Source organism: Diabrotica virgifera, chromosome 6 (assembly GCF_917563875.1).
Source record: "Diabrotica virgifera virgifera chromosome 6, PGI_DIABVI_V3a".
NCBI lineage: Eukaryota > Metazoa > Arthropoda > Insecta > Coleoptera > Chrysomelidae > Diabrotica > Diabrotica virgifera.
The window spans coordinates 166,013,190-166,025,302 of record NC_065448.1 but is presented as its reverse complement, the minus strand read 5'-3'; the positions used below and the strand labels follow the sequence as shown (position 1 = coordinate 166,025,302).

The 12,113-nt window shown below is 33.2% G+C and overlaps 1 long non-coding RNA gene across 1 annotated transcript; it reads left to right on the top strand.

Moving 5' to 3' along the window:
* Positions 1 to 6,771: 6,771 nt before the first annotated feature.
* Positions 6,772 to 10,726, top strand: LOC126887026 (uncharacterized). The gene is made up of 2 exons (XR_007698923.1): positions 6,772 to 7,120; positions 10,492 to 10,726. It is a non-coding gene; the product is annotated as an uncharacterized LOC126887026 (long non-coding RNA).
* The last annotated feature ends 1,387 nt before the right edge of the window (positions 10,727 to 12,113 follow it).

Below are 12,113 nucleotides of genomic sequence, written 5' to 3'. Positions count from 1 at the left end.
CCTGATAATGGCTTTGTTTCGTCCTACCATCCTGTTTATTAGAGTAAGTTCTCCTGTCTGATATGAGTTGTTATTGTAATGGGTTATGTTCTTTCTGTCTTTAATTTTACTTTAGTTTTCTTTCCTACATTACATATACATATGTAGGGTGTTCTAGTCTAAGAGCTGGGAGCGGATTTTGTGCGTGATAAGTAATATGGAAAAACTATATGGGGATATGTTGAACTAGTTGTGTACATTACTTTCCCCAACGGCCGGAAACCAGAGTGGGGGCCGAGGGTAGATATAAGGGGTCAAAGTCGCGGTTTTTATTATTTTTTTGTGACGCTCTTGATAGAGATAGTGCATCAAAATTTGGGAATAAATAGGGTAGGTCATGATGTAACTAATTAAAATCTCCAGGGGCGGAAACCTGCGTGGCCGACAAAGGGGTGGGGGAAGGGGTGAATATAAAAATTATAATTGGGTTTTTTGTGACGTTCGTGATGGAGATAATGCACCAAACTTTGGGAATAAGTAGACCATGACATAACTAAGTAACATCCCCAGAGCCGGAAACCAGATTGGGGGACGAGGGTAGCTATAAGGGGTTAAAGTCGCGGTTTTTATTATTTTTTTTGTGACGCTCATGATCGAAATAGTGCACCAAAATTTGGAAATAAGTAGATCATGACGTAACTAAGTAAAATCTCCAGGGGTGGAACGCTGCGTGGCCGACAAAGGAGTGGAGCAGGGGTGAATATAAAAAATATAAGGGGTTTTTTGCGACGTTCGTGATTGAGATAGTGCACCAAAATTTGGGAATACCAAGTAAAATCCTCCTAAGTAAAAAAAAACTCCTTATATTTTTTATATTCACCCCTGCCCCACTCCTTTGTCGGCCACGCAGCGTTCCACCCCTGGAGATTTTACTTAGTTACGTCATGATCTACTTATTTCCAAATTTTGGTGCACTATTTCGATCATGAGCGTCACAAAAAAAATAATAAAAACCGCGACTTTAACCCCTTATAGCTACCCTCGTCCCCCACTCTGGTTTCCGGCTTTGGGGATTTTACTTAGTTAGGTCATGGTCTACTTATTCCCAAATTTTGGTGCACTATCTCTATCAGGAACTTCACAAAAAAACCCCTTTTAATTTTTATATTCACCCCTGTCCCCACCCCTTTGTCGGCCACGTAGCGTTCCGCCCCTGGAGATTTTAATTCGTTACGTCATGGTCTACTTATTCCCAAATTTTGGTGCACCATCTCGATCATGAGCGTCACAAAAAAAAATAATAAAAACCGCGACTTTAACCCCTTATAACTACCCTCGTCCTCCAATCCGATTTCCGGCTCTGGGGATTTTACTTAGATATGTCATGGTCTACTTATTCCCAAATTTTGGTGCACTATCTCGATCAGGAACGTCACAAAAAAACCCAATTATAATTTTTATATTCACCCCTTCCCCCACCCCTTTATTTTATTCCCAAATTTTGGTGCACTATCTCTATCAAGAGCATCACAAAAAAAATAATAAAAACCGCGACTTTGACCCCTTATATCTACCCTCGGCCCCCACTCTGGTTTCCCGCCGTTGGGAAAGTAATGTACACAATTAGTTCAACATATTCCCATATAGTTTTTCCATATTACTTATCACGCACAAAATCCGCTTTTATCTCTCCGACTATTCACAAATGCTTTTCAAAAAAGGAAACTAAAAATTCTGGAACTTATTTCTAGTTCAATTTGACGTAAATCATTTTAGGCAAAAATGCTTCTTAAGAGAGCTACATCTTTTTAAATATGGCGATCTAACATCGGTATAATACAAATATCTTTAACACGATTGTCTTTTAAAGGATATCATTGTGTATATTTATTTAGTGGAATATATCCAATCGTTTTCTGTCTTTGCTATATGGCTGTGAAAGTTGGACAATGGACTCTGAAACAGAAAAGAGAATAAATGCTTTTGAGATGTATATAATAGGTATGTATACAGACGAATGCTCAGAATTCCATGGGTACAAAAAGTTTCTAACAATGAGGTACTTCGGTTCATGAACAAACAAAAAGAATTACTAGGAATATTCCAAGAAAGAAAAATGCAATCCTTGGGCCATATGTTAAGAGACGGCGCAATAAGAAGAAGAATCTAATCGTTTGGCATGGATACGTTTTTTAACTGTAATCATAAACTACTCGTTTCGGTTTAGGAGGGGTATTGGACATTTTTGTATATAACTTTTTATATTTTTCAAAATTTCATCATTTTAACATAAAATTTAACAATCTTCGAAATTTTCGAAGTAAATTTCCATTGTCTAACAAATTCATTTCTAATTGTGAAATATGGCCACTTCTAGTTAATATGAACATTCTATACACAAAACTATAGATGATACAGATGACCAGATGCTTTACATGATGACCAACCTTTCCTATGCACGTGCGTAAAGATCGCCAAATTCTTGTATAATTACTTTATTGTTTCAAAGTTGCAAGGATTTAAATCTGGAGACCTTACTGGCTAATAAATTGGACCGCCCCTTCCGATATACGCGTACGTTAATTATTATTCGAAAAGGTACAAACAAGCATACCACAGTGGTCCGGACAACCATAATGTAGAAGCCACAACTTTTTTCGAACATGTAAATTAATAGATATCATACAATAAATCACCTAGAGTAGGTACTAGAGTATTATGTAAAAAAAAAGTTGTGATAATCCTGACCATTTAAACGATTGGGCCTCTTTACAGGACCGATCACGATCGGAATATCATTAAGAACACTATAGGTATCCATGCATCCATGCTACTATGCTGGACATTTCCTGGTGGGTACTTGCCTATTTATTTTTTTATAACATGAGGAATTTTACCAAGAACTAGGTAGGTATATAGGAAAAATAATGTGCATTAAGCGTATTAAAAATTCCACCTTCTGTAAAAGTGGCTTCGTCACAAACCAAATATGCATGTGAAAAAAAGGCGGGACGAAACAATAGAAACTTTTTCCAAGGAGATTTTCACAGCTTTGAAAAGGTAGCAGAATTATAATTATCGTAGGTACCTATTTAGGATCCCTAGTAAGCTTAAGTAGTGATGTAATTGCAGAAATAAAGAAAAGAATTAGCAAAGGAAACAAGATAGGTAGGTATATTACGCAAATAAAAACTACTAATTTCTAAAATACTAGGGCAAAATTTGAAGTAGCAATTATACAAAAAAAACTTGTAAAACGCCCTGTGAACTATATTTGTGAAAGATGGACCCTGCTGAAGAAAGACGAAGACACGAAGAGTTCGTTGTTTGGCTAAAAAAATATATTTCTTTTTTATTAGAACAAAAACTAAAAGAAGAAAAAATTATTAAAATAGAAATAAATACAGAAATTAACTGAAATTATAAGATCTAGAAACCATTTTTCCATAGTAGGTAGGTATGTACCACAAACCATTTGTGGTAGGTACCTACCTACCTACATAAGATAGGCAGGCAATAACAGTATATTAAACAGTGTTCTATATTAAAATATTAATGGTTCATGGGTTCACCTATAGGGTGTCAGTTTGAAAAGTTGCTACCCCCTATAATTTGGTCCCTATAGAAAATCTAAAAATATGCAAAAAACACGTCAAATCTATTTGTGAGGGGGACATTTTGTACACCAGTTTTCAACTAAATTACATTAACTCTCTAGCGGGGGCGGACACAACCCCCAAAATCTTTAACGGAAAGGGTGGTTGAGTGATACCTCATTTTGAAGGTCGTTCGATTACCTTTTCAAAAATACCACATTATACATTATATTTCTTTTCAGTAGGTACTTTTGGAAAAATCAAGTGAAACCGTACAGATATTAAAGTATCGAGTTCAGAACTCCAAATTGATTTTTTTTGGGTATTGAAGTATTTAGAGTATTTTTTGAAGTATTTTTGGAAAAATCAAGTAAAACCGTAAAGATATTAAGTATCGAGTTCAGAACTCCAAAATTTTTTAGAGCTCCTAGAGAATTTTAGAGTCCAAGATTTTTCCAAAAGTACTAAAAAGAAATATAAGGTATGTGGTATTTTTTGAAAAGGTAATTGAATGACCTTCAAAATGAGGTATCACTCAACCCCCCTTTCCCTTAAAGATTTTGGGGGTTGTGTCCGCCCCCGCTACAGGGTTGATGTAATTTCGTTGAAAACTGGTCTACAAAATGTCCCCCTTACAAATAAATTTAACGTGTTTTTGCATATTTTTAGATTTTTTATAGGGACCAAATTATATGGGGTGGCAACTTTTCAAATTGACACATTGTATATTCTACAGGGAGGTACTTCATATTATTTATTTTTGTTTTACTTCTAGTCCAAAAAGCCACTGCGCATCCGCTAGGAAAAATATTCCGATTCGGATTTTTTGCACAATCTTACTCAAAAAGCACCCCTTTTAACAAATTTGCATGTTGTCAGGACCAAAAGTGGATCAAAAATTTTTTAAACGTTTTTTTTTTTGTTTTTTTCCTAAAATATTTTTTTTTGCATGGAACAAAGTTTTTTAGGTTTTTTAGATCATTCCAAACAGAAAAGGTCTTTAGTGACTTTGCTCTAAAGTTGATAGTTTTTGACATATAAGCGATTAAAAATTGAAAAATTGCGAAATCGGCCATTTTTAACCTTCAAAAACTATGTGAAAAACTTAAAATTTGAATGTTGCCAAGGTAGGTAGATATTCTTTAAACATCGATTGATGAAATCCCGAAGAGTTTTTTTGCAATACAGTATTCAAAACTCCTTTGTTTTTTAATTTCTAATCACGCGTGCGCGACACTATTTTCCACCGACAGTATGGTGCAAATGAAAGGAGTAAATTCGTTATTTCGTAAAAGGTCGATTTTTATTTTTAAGTTATGATATATGGTATACTAGTGACGTCATCCGTCTGGGCGTGATGACGTAATCGATGATTTTTTAAAATGAGAATAGGGGTCGTGTGGTAGCTCATTTGAAAGGTTCTTCAATTCTCTATTTAGTAATGTAAACATTTATATAATTATTTATACAGGGTGTCCAAAAGATTTTTATTAAATTAAATTATTTGACAAAAAAGAAGTAGAAAGACACCCTGTATAAATAATTATATAAATGTTTATATTACTGAATAGAGAATTAAAGAACCTTTCAAATGAGCTAGAACACGACCCCTATTCTCATTTTAAAAAATCATCGATTACGTCATCACGCCCAGATGGATGACGTTCCTAGTATACCATATATGCCACAATATCATAACTTAAAAATAAAAATCGACCTGTTTCGGGATTTTTCCTTAAAGTCGCCGGTTTACGAAATACCGAATTTATTCCTTTCATTTGCACCATACTGTCGGTGGAAAATAGTGTGGCGCACGCTTGATTAGCAATTAAAAAACAAAGTAGTTTTGAATATTGTATTGCAAAAAACTCTTCGGGATTTCATCAATCGATATTTAAAGAATATCTAACTACCTTGGCAACATTCAAATTTTCCGTTTTTCACATAGTTTTTGAGGGTTAAAAATGACCAATTTTTCAATTTTTAATCGCTTTTATGTCAAAAACTATCAACTTTAGAGAAATGTCACTAAAGACCTTTTCTGTTTGGAATGATCCAAAAAACCTAAAAAAACTTTGTTCCATTCAAAAAATAATAATTTTAGGAAAAAAACAAAAAAAAACGTTTAAAAAAGTTTTGACCCACTTTTGGTCCTGGCAACATGCAAATTAGTTAAAAGTTTCTTTTTAAGTAAGATTGTGCAAAAAATCCGAATCGGAATATTTTTCCTAGCGGATGCGCAGTGGCTTTCTGGACTATTCTGACATTCGACAATCCATAAGTAGGTATCTACCTACATTCTGAAATTTTATTTAAAATATTTAAATTTATATATTTTTTTATTTAGCTTAACGCCTCGACAACCTTTGGCCATTGGCATGGTACAGTTGATTTTGCAGTCAGATACCTAGTCTTGTTACTTTGAAAATTTTTTGCTCAATTAGAAATCCAATGAAATCAATTAATTTGTGGTCATCTGATTGAATACAACCAATAAAACCAACATTATACTGAAAACAGATCCCATGGGCTGTTTTCACTCAATCATGTAGCTATGGATACCTACATTTCGTTTCATTTCGATTTTGACATTTCAAATATTCAATATTTCAAAATGTCACGATTTGGTTGTAATACTTTTAATACTTTGGTTGTAACATGTCTGGATCTTCATTAAATTTTTCTAATTGTTCCTTTGTTAATTGCACATTTAAATAAATTGTTTCTGCTCTGTATTTTTTTTTCATAACCAGCAAAAAATTTTCTATCCGAATAACCCTCGAACATTGATAAATGCTCAAAAATTTTTTAACAACTTTCTCAAGCTTGTTGTTTACAAGCAACAGACCTCCGCCTACGGCGTCGGTCTGTTTCCAAGCAACAAGCTTTCGAAATCTGTTATAAAATTTTTTCGAACAATTATCAATGTCCTTGGGTTATTACTACTGAAAACTCTTCATTGTCTTTACAGAGAGACGCGAATAATAATTGTATCCGAACGTCTGCCTGTGGATCCCACAAGGATAGAAACTATATTTTCTTCATTTAATAATTTTTAATAAATGAAAAATTTCCTACCCAGCTGAGATTCGAACTCACGGCTCCTGAATCCAAAGGTAAAGGTAGCTTCTCTCTCTTACCACTGAGCCACATAGGAAGGAAATGACGAAAAATGCCTTTATAGAACACCACAGTGTGCGTCTTGGAAGAGTGTTGCCATCGTATACGCTAAAAGCTGATTGGCTCCGCCATCTTTTGCTCAGATTTCCGGATTAATTTGGAAGGGGTAAACAGATGATCAGTTGTTTATTTTTCGTTTACTCTGGTTTAACCTCACTTAACTAGATAGATCGAGAAATATTAAATTACTATTACTATTATTCCGGTTGAAAAATGCCTTCCTCTAAGGTAAAAGGTTGCGAAGTCGATTGGGGAAAAATAATGTGAAAATGAATTCTTTCCCAAAAGAATCTGAACGACGGAAAGTGTGGATTAAAAATATAGGGTTAAAACAAGATCCAAACAAATATGCTGTTGTTTGTGAAGTAAGTTCTTCAAGTAAAATTAATTGAGTATTTGCATTTGATGCATTCTCTTTATAATATTTATATCATTAAAAAATATTGTATTCAATTTTTGAATGTTTAGGAACACTACTTGTGACATGTGGAAAAAAGTTAGACAAGATGGCAGCAGAAAATTAAAATGCAATGCTGTACCAACAATATTTAGAGAAGAAAGCGAAAGTATTTAATTATTTATATTGATTTTTTGTTTATTCACCAATTTAACACCTATAGATATTTGTATAACAAGAGAGCGAAGTGCACCTTTTCCTCCCAAGAATAAAGTTTACTAGTTTACTACAGTAATCATTCAAGGGAGGAAAAGGCACTTCTCCCATGTTATACATTTTTCCACCTCCCTCAAATAAGTCATTTTTTCATTTTTAAAATATTTATATAACTGTTGATTGAATACATGAATCATAATTGAATACAGGAATTTGTGTATTCAATAACAATAGAACTAACAAAATTTATTAGAGAACTAAAATTAACAAGTAGGTACAGTATAACTATCAAATTATTAGTGAAAAATTTTTAAATCAAAATAACAATTTACTATTTTTACCATTTTGCAACATCTATAAATAAAATTTAAAATGTATGGATACTTACCTAATAGAAAATAGAGTAATAGTATAGGGTGTCAATAAGTTATTTCATCTATGCTATGACATAGTATGACGTCAACATCACTTTTACTTTTACTCCCTAGGGATTAAAAGTAGTTTGTTTCCCTAGGGAGAAAAAAATATGACTATGCTCCCTACAATGAGGCCAGGAAATGTATACTTTGGATAGAGGTAGGTGGGAAAATCTGTTTTATTCTGTTATTGTGATTTGTTTCTTACAGACAATCGGTTTGTTCTAGCACAAGTTTCAAAGGGTCTGAAACCATTAGCGAATAGTGGACCAGCGCGAGTAGAGGGGATAGCACTTGTAACTGTATTATGTTCTCTCACTGACCAACTGTTTGCTGACTAGTTCGACTGTTTGCTAGAACAAACCTATTATTCAAACAAAATGTCCTCTACGTCAGACTGATCAGAATTTTAAAAATGTGTCATATCAATCAAATCAAAAAATTTCAAAAATTGTTCCTGTAACCATTTTTAGTGGAAATAATAACAGTACTTATATTGGATCAGAGAGCCACCCAATTCATTGTTAAAGTATGATAAACTAAAAGTTAAACAATTAGGCATGCACTTCATATTATATTTAATGAAATATAACCCACTGGTACTCGTACAAACTTGACGGCAAGCAAATTCAACAAATTTTTCCTCATTTATTAGTTTTTCACTACCGTTAAGTTTGGAAACAAGCGCTGTTGCCAAATAAAAACATATACAGTCAGAAAAATGAAAAAATACCCGTGAACGATCACATCAATCACATATTTTGTATTTGCTGTTTTTTTTTCATAAATAATAAATGAGAGATAGATTATTAATAATCTGAATAATATGTGATTGATGTGATCGTTCATGGGTATTCTTTCATTTTTTCGACGGTATGTATTTACCACAGCAACTACAGGTGACACTGTTTCTCTTTGTCTTGAGTGTGAAACAAAGATAACTACAGTGGGAAAAATAAAGAATACCCATGAACGATCACATCGATCACTTATTTTGTGTTTCCTATCTTTTTCTATAACAAACGTTTATTATTTATAGAAAAAGACAACAAACATAAATTAAGCGATTGATGTGATCGTTCATGGGTATTCTTTCATTTTTCCAACTGTATCTGTAATATACGCTGAGCTCGTAGGTAGAGGGGATAATTAAAAAATCGCGAGAGCCAGTAGTGACAAGTCTGTAAACCTTTACTGGAAATTTGACATAAATGTCAAAGTGAATAATTTAAAATTGAAATTAAAAACATTAATTAGAGAAAATATTAGTTGGTCAAAGCTGTGGTATATATTTTTATCTTAAGTATACTTACGGTTTAAATACTGAATTAAGTTTTTTTAATATTTTGTAATATCTAATTATAATTAGATATAAATCATCTAAGCGCCATCTACATTTCATTAAGAGAACGTTAAAACAGCAAAATTTTTAAAAAATCGATTACAATTTAATTACTTTTTTGCATTGTAAATATTAAGCGATAAAATTAAATAATAAATTTAAAAATTACTGGTAAAAGTTGAATTAGTAATCCGCTAGGAGCGACACCAGCGAAGCTCAGAGCGTATAAGTGTGTGCATTTGGACGACCATAGCGGCTGACTGTCAGCAGAAATCGGCTGAGTGGTTGTATCCAGCTGTGATAGGGAAAGCTTAGTAAATCTCTCAGCGGCTGACTTCCAGCGGTGACGTCTGACAGCTACTGCTGGCTCAGCTGTCCAGCCGCTGTGGTCATCCGAACGCACCCAGTGCCAGTCATGTTTTCCTATAGTATAGAAGGCTTAGATAGAAGGTTATGTAAGATTTTTGTTTGTTTATTTTTTCTTCTTCTTTTGTGGCCTTTGGAAGCTGTGCCCATTTAGCCAGCAACATTTCTTAAAATTAATGCCTAACTAAACCTACCATACAAGAAAACCATTACGAACCTAAACGACCAATCAAGGATACGGAAGTCCATTCCATTGGTCAATGATTGGAAGTAATGCAGAACAAGAATTGAATTTGGAATCGCCGAGAAAAAGGATTGGTGTACAAAATAAGAAAGTATATAAAGGACAACAAACATCTTCCATAAGCGATCAAAATTGTATAACTGAAATTCAGGAAATAGATTCTGCTCCACCCGAGGCTCCACCTTTATGTATAAAAAATATTTTGACATTTTTTTTTATTTAATACACAATTTAATTTACCATCTGATCATGAAGCTATAAGTAAATGGTGTGAATGTTGAACACATGAGGGAGAAGCTGCCATGTGGCAACTCTCCTGTATAATATATTTTATATTAGTTCACATAACTAGTTAATTTATTAAGTCTGTTGGCCATGGTTTCTTCAGTCACCTTTCAAATCCAGGAGGGGTATTTAGCAGTCTTGATTCGTTACTTGGATGATCCGTTGTCCATCAAGGAAGTTTCTTGTGATTATTCTAATTTCTTCCTCTACCAAGGATGTGGCAGAGTCATCTTGTATAGGGTTTTGTTCAAGTGTAAACACTTTTTTGCGCCAGTCCAGAGCTGTCTGCCAGCGCTGTCTTGAATAGAAAGGTGGTCTATTTTTCATGCCACTGGCATTCCAGTGAGACTGGCACCAGTTTCTGGATACATGTAAACGTTACTTTATTTTATGTAAATATTATTTTCATTCTAGAATCAAAGGGAGACTCTTTTAACAGGTAAATGACGCTATCATTCTTTTTGTTCTAGAAAAACTGTAAATAGTATTTAAGGCAACGATTGTGAATGAGTGAGAAGTCTAATAAAGCGACGACAAGATACTGTATTAGAGCGTACGATTTGGAGGTATTTTTGATTAGATAAATTTTGTAAAGTACAATATAAATTAGATTTGATAATGTGTAGTATTTCCTAATAAGTTAAATACTATTAAGTGTTTATTGTTCTTGTAAGTTAGTGTGGTAAATAAATAATATGAAGTAAGTCTGTGTATTTAAATTAATATAAGTGTTCTTATTTTTTTTATGGCATAGACTTGGGTGTCATTTAGCCAGTCACAACTTTTTTTGTTTTCTGTTCATACATAAGGAAGGCAATGAGGTCCTTAGAGTTCCATAGCAAACTCTTCTACGGCTCTCTACTCAGAAAAGCTCTTATTTTATAATAAGTGTTCTTATTTAAAAATAAATAAAGTCAATTCAAAATAAATATTAATGCCTAAAAATCAAATTAGTAAAGTCGCTCACATGTCACTAGCAAAGAAACTTGTCAGCTTTTTGTTTCCGGTTAATTTGGACAGGTTAAGAATTTAAAGTGGTAACACTACATGTTAAATCAATCATTTTAAATTGTTTACAGTTTTCCTTACAGTAGTAGATGTAACATACTTTTGTTTACCAGTATGCAAAAATTAAAAAATCTTTCATAGATATTGATTCACCACTCAAGAACTAACAAATTGTGAAGAGCACAAATATGCCTGTACTTCGTTATCTGTCCAGGGCCGATATCAATTGATTGTCACAATATTGTATAGGTATAGAATAATTCATTTTATTACAATTAACAGTTTTTAGGTTTCCATACTTATAGGAAAATGGACCCTTATAGGCTCGCTATATACTTATACTATGGCCAAAAAGTGGTAGTGAGAATAGAAGACATAACATCAGAAGAAATAGAAATGAAAAAAAAAGGTGTTCGACAAGGGTGTATACTTTCACCAATATTATTTAATATATAGGTACTCGGAAGACACATTAAGTAAGACAATGGATGAAATAAACATAGGCATTAGAATTAATGGCATGATCATAAATAACCTGAGATACGCTGATGATACAGTTCTTTTAGCCGAATCACATGAAAACCTACAGATACTGCTTACTTAATAAAGTGACCGCAGTAAGTGGAGAATATGGACTATTGCTTAACATAAGCTTTATTCCAGCAATGTTCCATTAATTTTATCTGTCTCTTCCACATTAACCAAGAAGAGGTGTTGAAATTTCTGATACATTTCCACTGGATACATTACCAGCTATTTGTGATGAATAATGAGTAATACAGACTTAAAAATTCATACAGACCTAGCAGTCATTACTTAGGTTTTGATTAAAATTGACAAATCTAAACGCACAAGTGGTCTATTACTTTTCTGTCCAAAAAACGTTTATATGTTTTTTGTCATTTTGAATTAAACACCTATAAGTTCGTTTATGCTTTATGTTTCTAGCTTGATTCTATTTTTGAAGTTATTAGGTGCGATTGGGAAAAATGTTGTGAGTTTTTTATAAAACTAACAGTATGCACTATTGTGCACACAGACAATATAAAGTTAGTTGCTAAATCTTTTAAGTTACGTATCGGTG